The sequence below is a fragment of the Myxine glutinosa genome, chromosome 2 (genome assembly GCF_964187855.1).
Source record: "Myxine glutinosa chromosome 2, kmMyxGlut1.1, whole genome shotgun sequence".
Classification (NCBI taxonomy): Eukaryota; Metazoa; Chordata; class Myxini; order Myxiniformes; family Myxinidae; genus Myxine; species Myxine glutinosa.
In genome coordinates, this window is record NC_136262.1 from 88873636 (window position 1) to 88887681 (window position 14046).

A 14046-nucleotide genomic window follows, 5' to 3' on the forward strand; every position below is an offset into this window, starting at 1 on the left:
CAAAGAGTCTCTTTCCTTGTAAGAAATGGTGTATTATCACCATAATGCTTAACATTCATCTCTCTTATTAATCTTGTAAAGTAATTCATTTTTGGTTCTAATTTAAAAGAGTTATATGTTTTTTTATATTTCTTATTATCATTAATTAGAATATAATCACAGAATAAACATTGTTTATATGAATCCTCATCATTAAGCCCCACTCTATCACAAGCCGGACAATTCTCTAATTTATCATATGGAGAGTCTGGAAATTCTAAATATCCTTCAGAACTTATCATATTTATGTGGTAAATTTTTACTTAAACTAAACGCAAGTTTATTCATTAATAAATACAATGTTTCAAAGCACAAAAGACAAATTTCAATCAATCTCTACTTCGGTGGAAGATATAGAAAAATATGTCAAAGATGTTAAATTGAACAAAGATAAATATGGAAATTTTTGGGTAAAACCAGTTATGGAAAATAACATGAGCCCCTCTATTTCATTTAAAGGAAGAGCTCTAACTATACCTGGAAAGACATCCATTAAAGTAAATCTAACAAAAGTTTCTCCTCTACTCCTGGCAATTTATTCAAAGCTTGAAAAAGTGATTGACCACGATACTTTGAAAAAGAATGATAAGACCATTAATAATTCTAGAGGAGACATTTGTATTTTCTTTAATAATCCAAAGGGTGTAGATCTAAGTAAAATGAATGATGTTAATATTTCTGGTGAAATGTCATTTCGTTCTATGATAGTTAGAGATTATTTAAAGATAACTTTTGATATAAAAATTGTAGAGATTGAATCTGTTAATGAAAGAAAGTATATAGATATTGATGGGAATATTTTTCTTGCTAATTAAATATGAGTCAATACAGCAGTGAAGATTTTACTATTTCATTGAACTCGGACGATAGTGATGATAGTATTTCATTGAACTTGGACGATGGTGATGATAGTATTTCATTGAACACAGATGATAGTTATGATACTAATAGTTTGTGCTCAAATGATAGTTATGAGAGTAGCTTTATTGATGACTCTGAGTATGATTCTGAGTATTCATGTGATAGTTATGACTTAGATGATTCTGAGTGAAAAAGTGTTTTAGTTTAAGCACAGCGATATATATAAAACGGAGCTGTAAAGCTCAAAAGTGTTTTATTTTAAGCACAGTGATATATATAAAACACCACGTTTTCTCACGCTATAAATATGGTTTATTGTGATACTTGCGAGAAGGAAGTAAAATATTATAAACAACATATTCTCACCGCAAAACATACATACAACATTTTAAACAAACTTTCCCCTCTTCCACCTGAAACAAAACACTGTTCTACATGTAATAAAAATATCCTCAAGAAAGGCTTCAAAATACATCTTAAAACAAATCTACATTTATCAAATTTTATCACAACTAAAAACTCTGATGGAGCATTCAAAGGACATATTAAAATAAGAGTCTTTAACTTCAAACCTCCTGAACCAGAGTCTATAGTTGATGCTCTAGAAATAGTTAAACCTGCTGTTCAAACGTTGATTGAAAAAACACTAAAGGAAATGAAACCACTTAAATTTTATATGGGAGTAAAATTAGAAATGACAAAGGATGAAGGAGTTATAGATGCACCATACATGAGAACTGAGCCACACTTTATATCTTCATATCAAGATTTTAAAACATCAGGAGTCTATGATGAACTTATTAAACAAGAGCAAGATGTGGATAATTCAATCGTAGGAAGTGGATTCAATATAGGAAAAATTATTTACATAGACATTCATATTCTTAAATCAGATCCTCTAAAAGCTTCTTCTTACATTGATTTACCCAGTGTTATCAAAAATAGAAAAGCAGTTATCAATATCAAAAATAAAGACAATAAATGTTTTCTCTGGTCTATTTTAGCACACTTACATCCTCCACATTTTCATGATGAAAGAGTATCTCATTATAAAAAATATGAGAATACATTAAATACGAAAGATCTAAAGTTTCCGATGACTTTAAATGATATTCCTAAATTTGAAAAGATGAATAATTTATCAGTTAATGTTTATGGTCTAACAGAAACAAACAACATTCAGGTTTTAAAGCTTTCTGACAATTGTAAACAAACTCATATTAATCTTCTATATTTTAATTCAGACGAAAATTCACATTATACATACATCAAAGATATTGCTAAATTAATAAAACCACAAGTCTGTAAGAGAACAAATAAAATATATATTTGTTTGCGTTGTCTTAACTTCTTCAATTCACAAGAAAGATTAGATAAACATTCAAATTATTGTGGCGAACATAAATCAACGGTAATCAATATGCCTAAAGAAGGCTCAAAGATCACATTCAAAGATGAAAATAAAAAGATCAAACATCCATTTGTTATATATGCTGATTTTGAAAGTATTTTAGAAAAAATTGATACTGCTTCTCAAGATCCAAAAGAATCATACACAAATAAATATCAAAAACATACTCCTTGTGGTTTTTGTTATTATATCAAATCATCCGTTGGTGATAAATATAACAAGTTAGAGATGTATAGAGGCTCAAATACCCCAGAGGAGTTTGTGAAACGACTAGAAAAAGACTGTGTTCGATTAACCAAGATAATGACAGAAACCAATAAACCAATGTCCTTAACAAGTAAAGAAAAAAGGGAATTTATAAAAAACAATGTCTGTCATATTTGTGAGGAGAAAATTGGTAAAGGTCTAAAGGTTAGAGACCATTGTCATCTCACTGGTAAATATAGAGGTCCGGCTCATCAAAGTTGTAATATTAATTATCAACTCCCCTCTTTCATTCCTGTCTTTCTTCATAACAACGCTCATTATGATACACATCTATTTATCAAGGAACTCTCAAAGACTTCTGGAAGTATCTCAGCAATTCCAAACACGGATCAGAAATACATTTCATTCACAAAAACAATTCACACATCTCCTATTACTCATATCAGATTTCTTGATACATTTAAATTCATGGCAAGTCCATTGGTTAACTTGGTTCAAAATCTAAAAGAGTTTCCATGTCTTTCAGAGTATTTTTTAGATAAAGATTTTCTAACACAAAAGGGAATTTACCCCTATGACTATATGGACTCATTTGAGAGATTCAATGAAACACAACTTCCTTCAAAAGAAAATTTCTATAACAAATTAAATAATAGTCATATATCTGATAAAGATTATGTACACGCATAAAATGTTTGGGAAAAATATAACATCAAGAATCTTGGCGAGTATCACGATTTGTATCTCAAAACTGATGTGCTTTTATTGGCCGATGTATTTGAAGCCTTTAGATCTGTTTGTCGCACTGGATATGGATTGGATCCTGCTCACTACTACACAGCACCTGGATTGGCCTGGAGTGCGATGTTGAAAATGACAAAACAAGATTTGGATTTGATAATCGATGTTGATATGCTTTTGATGATTGAAAAGGCAAAAAGAGGTGGAATTTCACAAGTCTGCTCGAGTAGATACGCAAAAGCAAATAACAAATATCTTCCAAATTATGATCCAACGAAAGAGAGTTCTTACTTGATGTACTATGACGCGAACAACCTGTATGGCTGGGCAATGTCTCAGGCTCTTCCTTATGGAAAACTTAGATGGGTAAAGGAAAAAGACTACAAAAACGTTTTACAAGATGTATGTATCTCTACACAAAAAGAATTGGATGAAGAAAAAGTTGGTTATTATTTTGAAATTGATTTAAAATATCCAGAGGAACTCCATAACCTACACAAAGATCTCCCATTTGCTTGTGAGAAAGAAAGTCCAAAGAAAGAATGGTTGAGTGATTATCAACGATCGTTTGATATAGGTGAATCAACAGAAAAATTACTTACTACATTATATAACAAGAAAAATTATGTTCTACACCAAAGAAATTTGCGACAATATTTATCAAAAGGTCTAAGAGTAGAGAAGATCCATAGGGTTCTAAAGTTCAATCAAAGTCATTGGTTAAAGGGGTACATTGATTTTAATACACAAAGAAGAACAGAGTCAAAAACAGATTTTGAGAAAGACTTTTATAAATTAATGAATAATGCGGTCTTTGGTAAGACTATGGAGAATGTGAGGAAAAGACAAAATATCAGACTATCAACATCTTGGGAACAAGCATCAAAATTAATTAATAGACCGAGTTTTACTCGAGCTGAGGTCTTTACTGAGAACTTTTGTGCGATCCATTTGATTAAAGAGAGTATTGAAATGAACAAACCTATTTATATTGGAACAACAATTCTTGATTTATCAAAGTCATTAATGTATGATTACTTTTATAATAACTTGAGGAAGAAATATCAAAATGATGTTAATCTACTTTATATGGATACAGATAGTTTTATTTTGAAAATTAATACCAACGATGTTTATTCAGACATGAAAAGAGACATTAATATCTATGACACGAGTAATTACAGTCCAGAGAGTGAGTTGTTCTCTTCTAAAAATAAAAAGGTGATTGGAAAGTTCAAGGATGAATTAGGAGGAAATGTTATGAGTGAATTTGTGAGATTGAGGTCTAAGGCTTATGCTTATAAATACATTGTGAATAACATTGAAAAGACTGACAAGAAGTTAAAAGGTGTAAAGAAAAATGTTATTAAAGAAACAATAAACTTTAAGGATTATTATAACTGTTTAACAACAAAGAAAGAAGAGTTTAGAAAGATTAATGGAATAAGAAGTTATAAACATCAATTATATTCAGAAGAGATAAATAAGAAAGCATTGGGGGCTTTTGATGATAAGAGGTTTATTTTAGAAAATGGAATTGATAGTCTCCCTTATGGTTATATAAGTATATAAGTGATAAGATATATATAAGTGATAAGATATATATAAGTGATAAGATATACATAAGTGATAAGATATATATAAGTGATAAGATATATATAAGTGATAAGTTAAAAAGGGGGGGGGGGTTGGGGATTTTAACGGGCTACCGCCGCCTTTTTTACTATTATATAAATGATAGAACCAAGTATCAACCAGACTAAAGAGTGGAGGTGTAATCAACCTTGGTATATAAATGGAAAACATAATGAATGTGAAAAATATCAAATAGGTATAATTGAAAAGGCAACTGGTAAAAAAGTTCACAAAACAAATAAGAGAATTAATTTAAATACCGGTGAATTGGGTAAAAAAGATGGAAATATTTTTGAGTGGACGGAAAACTTTGATGGTTGTCAGGAAAATATATACTTTAATTTAAAAATGGTATGTGGCACTGGAGGCGCTCAAATAAGAACATTGAGGGAGGTTTACCATTTTATCTTAGCTCAGTTAAAATATCTTAATAAAGAACCAAACTCAAACATATTTTTTGTTAATGTATTAGACGGTGAGGAGAGTTGTAGGAGAATTAAATTATTTCCCACACATAAACAAATATTTGTAGGGTCGTTGTTTGAGTGGGTTATATTCACCAGATGATATTAAGAGTAAAAGGTTAAAAGGTTCATAAGGTCAGAAGGATCACAGGTGTTTAAGTGGTCTAATGAATAAGGATAACATGTCAAAAGGTTAGAAGGTTCGTAAAGAACAGGGTGAGAGAAATAGAGGTCTTTAGGGGCAATGAGGGAGGGAAAGAATTAATATGGAAGTGAATGGGTCAATGTTTGAGTGGGTCAAAGATTAATCTGCCAGATGATATGTAGAAGAAGGATGATAGGTCTATAAGAGAAAACAAATATTTGTAGTGTTTGAGTGGTCTAATGAACAACATTAAGGATAGGTACTACAGACAAAAGGTTCATAAAGATGAGGGTGGGAGAAATAGAGGTGTTTATGATTTTTGAAAAAGACAAGGGGGTAAATGACATTAGATAGGGATTTCCCATGTTAAACGGAGGTGTCCCAGAAGCAACATTATTACACTACTAATAGTCTCACAATAGTCTCGCGAGACTAAAAATCGACACCATTTGGCTGCCTCAATTTACCAGCTCACGATGATGATGAAGATGATGATGATGTCAATGCTAATTTACAACTTCTTGTGAAAATAATAATTTAAATACAGTTATTGAGTTATCATTGTGTAATTATAACAGGTGGGGTATCCTCAAAGGATAAAAAAGTTATTAGAATATTCGTTTTTATCAAGGATTTAATTAATTAAGTATTAAAGTCCTTACAAAGATAAGCATTGAGTGATGTCATTGAGGGTTAGGTCCATTCTCAACGAATTTGGTTGCTTTGTACTTCCAAGGGAATGCAATTTATTCAGAAAAAGAATCGGAAAATGGTTCAGTTAATATGTTAGGTAAATTGACCAGATTTAAGTCTTGGGGCAATTTCTACTGACATCACTGTTGATGTTCGGTTTCCTTGGCACACCTGAACTTCTCACCACATACAAGGCTTTCATCCGCAGCTTATTGGAGTACTGCTCTCCCCTCTGGGCTGGTGCTCCTGCCTCACACCTAGTTCGGCTTCACGCTGTAGAAACCAAGGCTAAAAGGATCATTGGTATCTCCTGTGATGAAGCTGATTCCGAGGGCCTTTCACTCGCTCACCGCAGGCAGGTAGGTGGTCTTTCTGTCTCCTACCGACTCCTCTCCGGCCTAGCTCCTCCTGCTCTGTCTGTGCTCTGTCCACCAAATATTTCTGCACGACGCACGAGGTCTGCCAGCAACTACTTTCTGGTGAAACTACCAAAATCAAGACTCTCTGTTCACCTTCACTCTTTCATTCCTCTTTTTTCCCGCCTCTGGTACAAACTCATACACTGTCTTCAATCACACTCCTCCCTCCAGGTCTTCACCACCATCTCTTATCTTCCCCCATCCGAAACCTTGATCTTTTCTACCTCCGTTAATCCACCCCAAACCCACCTCCTTCAAATTCCCTGTTTTCTTTCCTGAAAGTCTCTGCAGTGTCCATCATGTTTGTCCCGTGTACCCCGTCCCAGCCCTACCTGATGTCCCTCCTTGTTCCCTACTGTTGTTGTGCTGCCCTCTCTCAACCTCTCATATCTCATGTCCCCTTTGTAAATTTAGTTTTTTTTTAAATTATTGAAATTATTTGCAAAATACTGCAAAAATACAAATTCTGTGAAGTTGCAATATGACAAATTTAGGATACCCACACTTCCATAGTCCTAAAACTCCAACCAGGTCTCCAGAGTCCTAAAAAAAACCGCAGGTCTTAAGGTTCAACCGCGCTAACACTGTTGAACCTTAAGACCTGGGTTTTTGGGATGCCCGATAATAAATCTATCCAAAAATAACAACCATACACTTGGTCATTTCCAGCAAATAAATGAATGACCTTTGGCTCCTGAACTAATTGCACTAGACGTCCCATCTACCAGCATTAGTTGGTGGACGTTAACGATTCCATAGTGTCCTGTGCGAAGAGTAGGTGAGCTATTGCTGGCACCCTGAACAAATTCCAAATTCCTGCTCAAACCTGAGTCTAACGTCAGGCCTGGCCAGCTGATTTGTGAAAGACTTTAGCCAAACTTCCCTCTGCCAACCCCACATGAACGTCGGAAAGATTGTGGCCCTTAAAGAATAGAAATGGGAATCTGCTGTTTAATCAGATCCTTTGGATATTTTCTGCCTTTTATACCACACAGATCCTCGTGTCTGCAAAGCTAAAATGCCAAAGAAACCGGAGATATAAAAGTTCAAAATTTTGGAAGCGCTATGGCCCTTTTTTACATTTGACCTATTTTGGAGCGTGGTGTAATATAGACATAGACCCTCACGGCTTTGGAGACGCCATTGTATTTCAAACCAGAAGAAGCAGAGGTTTATCAGTACAACTTGGTATTGGGCTAAGAGCATTTTTCTGGGGACAACCATCCCGTTCAAGCTTTGTTCTCAGATCTTTGGGAGTACCAAGCTCTCGGCAGAATCTCCATCCCACCTCCTTTCAGACTTGCATACATGAGGGCAACAAAAGAAATGGGTTTGGATTCTTTACCAGGTAAATCCTTCAAACAAAGTGGCAATTTGGCCCCCTTGGATTCAAGGAGCCCCTTGTATTCACCTGAATCTATAGGGGAAAACTGATAGGGACATCCCAGTTGTGACATTGACATGAAATCAGACTGTGGAATATATCAACTCGGTTTGGAATCAATCCTTACACGTCTACATGGACGGTTCTTAAGACACTGCACAAGCGAGAACAGCAGCGGCTTCCATTTGCATTCCAGACGCGAAGGTGATAAGGCTCGTGAGGCTTTCTGATTACCTTTCGCTATTGTTGGCAGAAATTTTTGCCATCGTTTTGGCTCTCGAATGGATAATTGACTTCAACTCCCTTAGCGTAGTTATATTTTCTGATTCACTCTCTGCTCTGAAGGTGTTGGAGTCCCTATAGGGTGGCCACAATGTCTTGTCACCACTTGTAAAAATTGTGACATTACCTTTGTGTGGAGAGTGTTCGTTCGTTTCCTTTTCCATTTTTCAGATTGAATGAACGTAACGATGGGTGATACCAGCAATTACACCAATGATCAACGGATTGTTGTCAGTTTCTGGGTTCACGAACGTCCACAAACAGGAGAAACAATGGAAGAGGTGCACGTCGACTTCCAGCAACGATTCTGCCAAGAAGCTCCTACATTAAGCCACTTCTGCTTAGGGAGCATAAACTCCTTGCAACAGGAAACATATATATATATATATATACGAAGAACTGGAAGGCAATCAATCAGAGGTCAGCAGTGAAAATTGGTCGAATAATCTGGTGCCAGGTCACCAAAGAGGTTGATCCGTAAACGATCCGCAGAGCTTGGAATACCGCTTTCAACAATGCAAAAGCACATGAAGGTTGACCTAAAATTGCACCCACGTTCCTCCAAGAGTCATCAGAGAATGTTCCTCCAAGAGTCATCAGAGAATGTTCCTCCAAGAGTCATCAGACAATGTTCCTCTAAGAGTTATGAGACAATGATTTAAACCACAGACTGGATGCATGTGCAAAGATGCATCGAACATTTGTCACAATCCCAAAACGTCTTATACCGAAGCTCTCAAGCACGAGATGAAGGAACCCATATTTTTTGATGAGGAAGCGGCACATCATCCGCCTCGTGTCATGATATGGGTTGGGAATCTGGGATGGATGGCAAACGACTGCATGGACCATATTTATTCCATAATCCAGTTAATCAGCACACTTATCTGCACATGTTACAAAAATGAGTTGTGCAACAACTGGAAAACCTTGGAATTAAGGATTCCGTGATTTCACCAAGACAGGACACGACACATGAGCAATCAGCTGTAAGGAAATACCTTGGCGAGGTTTTCAGGGATAATAACTTGTGGAACACTTCAGTGTTGTTTGTCAGCTAATATGATAATAAAGCACGGCGTTACGCGCGCTGCTTGCGAGCAAGGAGGAAGCGGACAAGCGGTAACTTATAAGCGTCTTTATTTCAGGAGCTCACTGTAACACTGGCGCGCTCCGGGCTGCGCGCCCGGTGTATGTCATGAGGCCACGCCTACCCCTCGGGCGTGGCCACCGCCCACTTGGTGCGCGGAATGATGTCACAACGCCAGTGGGCTTTTGTGTCCGCCACACGCGCCCCCCCAGAATTCCCGCGCACCTGGAGGGCCAGTTTGCAGGGCAGACGAATGACCCGGCCGAAGTGCCCCCTGGCGATCGGCGGCGTCCGGGGTGCAGGGATGCCAGGTGGGATGCCCCTGGCTGCCCCTGGGATGGGTGCAGGACCGGGGGGCGGCGTGGCGGCGGGGCTGGGCGGTGCCGGGGGTCCGCCCGCAGGGGGGCGGCCCCGACGTGGGGGTCGGGCCACTGGCGGTGGATGGTCCACGTCGAGGTGGGCCGGCTTGAGGCGGTCTACCGAAACGCGGTCAGGAGTACCGCCGATGTCCAGGGTGAAGTGCTTCACCCCGGTCTCCAGCACGCGGAAAGGCCCGTCGTACGGGGGCCGCAGTGGTGTCCGGTGGGCATCGTGGCGGACGAAGACGTACTCCGCCGTGCGAAGCTCCGGGGCGACATGCGTCGGTGGGTGCCCGTGGCATGCCGTTGGCACCGGGGCGAACCTCTGGGCGGTCTCTTGCAGAGCGGAGCGCTGCTGTGCCGCGGACCATGGTGCCGTGGAGTCGGGGAGGAACTCGCCCGGCACCCGCAGCGGTTGCCCGAAGACCAACTCCGCCGCGGATGCGCGCAGGTCCTCCTTGGGCGCCGTCCGGAGGCCCAGCAGGACCCAGGGGAGCCTGTCGACCCAGCCGCCGTCGCGGAGGGTGGCCCGGACCGCGGCCTTCAATGAGCGGTGAAATCGCTCACACAGGCCGTTAGCCTGGGGGTGGTAGGCCGTGGTTCGGTGCAGCCGGACCCCGAGCCCCTGCGCGACCGCCCACCAGAGCTCCGAGGTGAACTGGGGGCCGCGGTCGGACGAGATGTCTGAGGGGGCGCCGAACCGGGCGACCCAGGTGGCGATGAAAGCCTGCGCGACATCGGCCGCCGTTGTCGATGCCAAGGGCACGGCCTCCGGCCACCGGGTGGTGCGGTCCACCATTGTGAGGACGTAGGTGAAACCCCGCGAGGGGGGCAGAGGTCCCACCAGGTCCACGTGGACGTGGTCAAACCGGCGTTCCGGCACCGTGAACGGGGCCAACGGGGCCTGGGTGTGCCGGTGCACCTTGGCGCGCTGGCACGCGAGGCACGTCCTGGCCCAGCCGCGGACGGCCTTCCGGAGGCCATGCCAGACGAACTTGTCGGCGATCAGCCTTTGGGATGCCCTCGCGCCCGGGTGGGACAGGCCGTGGATGGCGTCAAACACCTGGCGCTGCCAGCCCGCGGGCACGATGGGGCGAGGACGCCCGAGGGAGACGTCGCACAAGAGGGCCGCGCCCACGCCATCGAACGCCACCTCGGTGACGCGGAGGCCCGTGACGGCGGTCCGCAAGGCCTGGACGTCGGGGTCAGCGGCCTGGTCCGCTGCCATCCGGGCATAGTCGATGCCGAGGTGGACTGCGTGGGCGACGGCCCGGGAAAAGCAATCCGCCACCGGGTTGTCCTTCCCCGCGACGTGCTGGATGTCCGTCGTGTACTCGGACACGGCCGAGAGGTGACGCTGCTGCCGGGCCGACCACGGCTCGGTGACCTTGCCCATCGCGAAGATCAGCGGCTTGTGGTCGACGAAGGCAGTGAATGCACGGCCCTTGAGCAGATGGCGGAAGTGCCTGACCGCCAAGTGAAGCCCGAGCAACTCGCGGTCGAAGGTACTGTAACGGCGTTCGGGCGGACGAAGCTGCCGGCTAAAGAACGCCAGCGGTTGCCAAGCTCCACGCACCCATTGCTCGTGCACCGCGCCCACCGCGTAGTCCGAGGCATCGGTGGTGAGGGCGATCGGTGCATCGGGCGCCGGGTGCGCGAGCATGGTGGCGTTAGCCATGGCGAGCTTCGCGCCCGTGAACGCCGTGTCCATCTGCTCGGTCCAGGTAACGTCGCCTTTGCCCGGCTTACCTCGGAGAGCTTCGTGCAGGGGGCGCAGTAGCTGGGCGATACGGGGCAGGAACCGATGGTAAAAGTTCACCATGCCCAGGAACTCCTGCAGCCCTCTGATCGTGCGGGGGTGCGGAAACCCCTGCACCGCCTCCACCTTGGCCGGCAGGGGGACGGCTCCGTGCCTGGTGCCATGGTGCCCCAGAAAATCGATTATGGTGGTGCCGAACCGGCACTTTGCGGGGTTCACAATCAGGCCATGCTGGCCCAGGCGTTCGAAGAGCGTGTGGAGGTGGCGTAGGTGCTCTTCGCGGGACGCGCTGGCGACGAGGATATCGTCCAGGTAGACGTAGACAAAATCCAAGTCACGCAGGACGCTGTCCATCAGTCGCTGGAACGCCTGAGCCGCATTCTTCAGACCGAAGGGCATGCGCAGGAACTCGAAGAGTCCGAATGGCATGATGACCGCCGTCTTTGGGACGTCCTCCGGCCTGACGGGGACCTGATGGTAGCCGCGTATGAGGTCCACCTTCGAGAAGAAGGACATGCCCGCCAAACGAGCGGAAAAGTCCTGAATGTGGGGGACGGTGTAGCGGTCGGGAGTCGTGGCGTCATTGAGACGGCGATAGTCCCCGCACGGTCGCCATCCCCCACCGGGCTTCGGCACGATGTGCAGCGGCGACGCCCAAGCGCTCTCTGAGCGCCGAACGATGCCGAGTCGCTCCAGGGTAGCGAACCCCGCTTTTGCCACCGCCAGCTTCGTCGGCTCGAGGCGGCGTGCCCGGGCGTAGACCGGTGGCCCGACGGTGGGGATGTGATGGGCCACCCCGTGCTTGACGGCCCCCGCCGAGAAGGTGGGCCGCGTGACGGCCGGGAAGCCGGCGAGGAGGCGGGTGAATGCGTCCGCTGCCGGAAGCGTACAGACCAACGTGGCCGGAACCGAACCGTTCGGCAAGCCACTTGGCAAGCCGCTCGTTGAGCTGGGCAACGCACAAGCGAGCGAGCTGAACGTCTCGGCCTGGACAAGACGTCTGCGCTTGATGTCGACCAGGAGCCCATTAGTGCACAGGAAGTCCGCGCCAAGCAGTGCCATGGGCACGTCGGCGGTGACGAACGTCCATCGGAAAACCTGCCCTCCGAACCGCAGAGAGAGGCAGCGTTTTCCGTACGTACGGATGGGCGTCCCGTTCGCGGCAAGCAGTGCGGGGCCCCCACCCGCGGCGTGCTTGTCTGACGTGCCGGCGGGAACGACACTCACCTGCGCTCCAGTGTCGCACAGGTAACGGCGCCCGGAGAAGGTGTCCGTTATGAACAGCAGGCTGCTCGAACGGCCGGCGCTCATCGCCACTATTGAGCGCCGGCCCGGGCGTTTCCCGACCTGTTGAAGGAGCATGGCGGATGACACTGCCGAGCTTCGTGGCCGAACTTGGCGTGGAACCAGCACCAGGTGGTGGAGCTGGAGGAGCGCGGCTGGCTCCGCCAGGCCGGTGGAGTTGGCGGGTTTCCCCGCGGTGGCGGTTTTCGCCGCGGCGGTGGGCGGGGCGTGGCGGCGGTCACGAGGTGCGTATCAGCATGCTGCGTATGCTGTATAAGCTGATGCTGTGGATCAGCAGCATCAGCAGCAGCATCAGCAGCATCAGCCACGAGGGCCGTGACGGCCACGCCGACTCTCGCCCGCGTGTCCGAAGCGGCGAAGTACTTGTCCGCCTCGGCTGCCAATGCTCGGGGTTCCGTTAGCCCGGTCCCGGCCAACGCGAGGCGAACCTGCGCTGGAAGTTGGCGACGGAAAAGCGCCCGGAATAGAGAACCGGGGGCTTCGTCGCCCAACAGTGACAGCATATGGTCCATTCGGACCGACGGGCGTGTGTCACCGAGCTCGGGGAGATCCAGGAGGCGGTCGGCCCGTGCGTCGTCCGTGAGGCCGAACGTGGCTAGGAGTAGCCGCTTGAGTGCCTCGTACTTGTGGCCGTCCGGTGGGTGGCGAAGGACGGACACAACTCGAGCGGCCGTGTCGGGCCCGAGGGAGGCGACGACGTGGCAATAGCGCGTGTCATCGCCGGTGAGGCGCCGAAGCTGAAATTGGGCTTCGGCCTGGACAAACCAGACTTCGGCCTGAGCCTCCCAAAATTCGGGAAGTTTGCTGAAGTTGGCCATGGCAATGGCGTCGCGTGTGGAAGGATCGCTCCGGCAGATCCAACGTCGAGGGGGTCACCAGTAAAGCGTGGCGTTACGCGCGCTGCTTGCGAGCAAGGAGGAAGCGGACAAGCGGTAACTTATAAGCGTCTTTATTTCAGGAGCTCACTGTAACACTGGCGCGCTCCGGGCTGCGCGCCCGGTGTATGTCATGAGGCCACGCCTACCCCTCGGGCGTGGCCACCGCCCACTTGGTGCGCGGAATGATGTCACCACGCCAGTGGGCTTTTGTGTCCGCCACAATAAAAGGCAATGTCACAATTTTTACAAGGGGTGACAAGACATTGTGGTCACCCTGTGCAGTTTGTTTGCTTGGTTCAGTCAAACTGTCACATGCGTGGCGTATATAGAGCCTTGCGTCTCTGAAAACGCCATTAAAACCAATAAGAGAATAA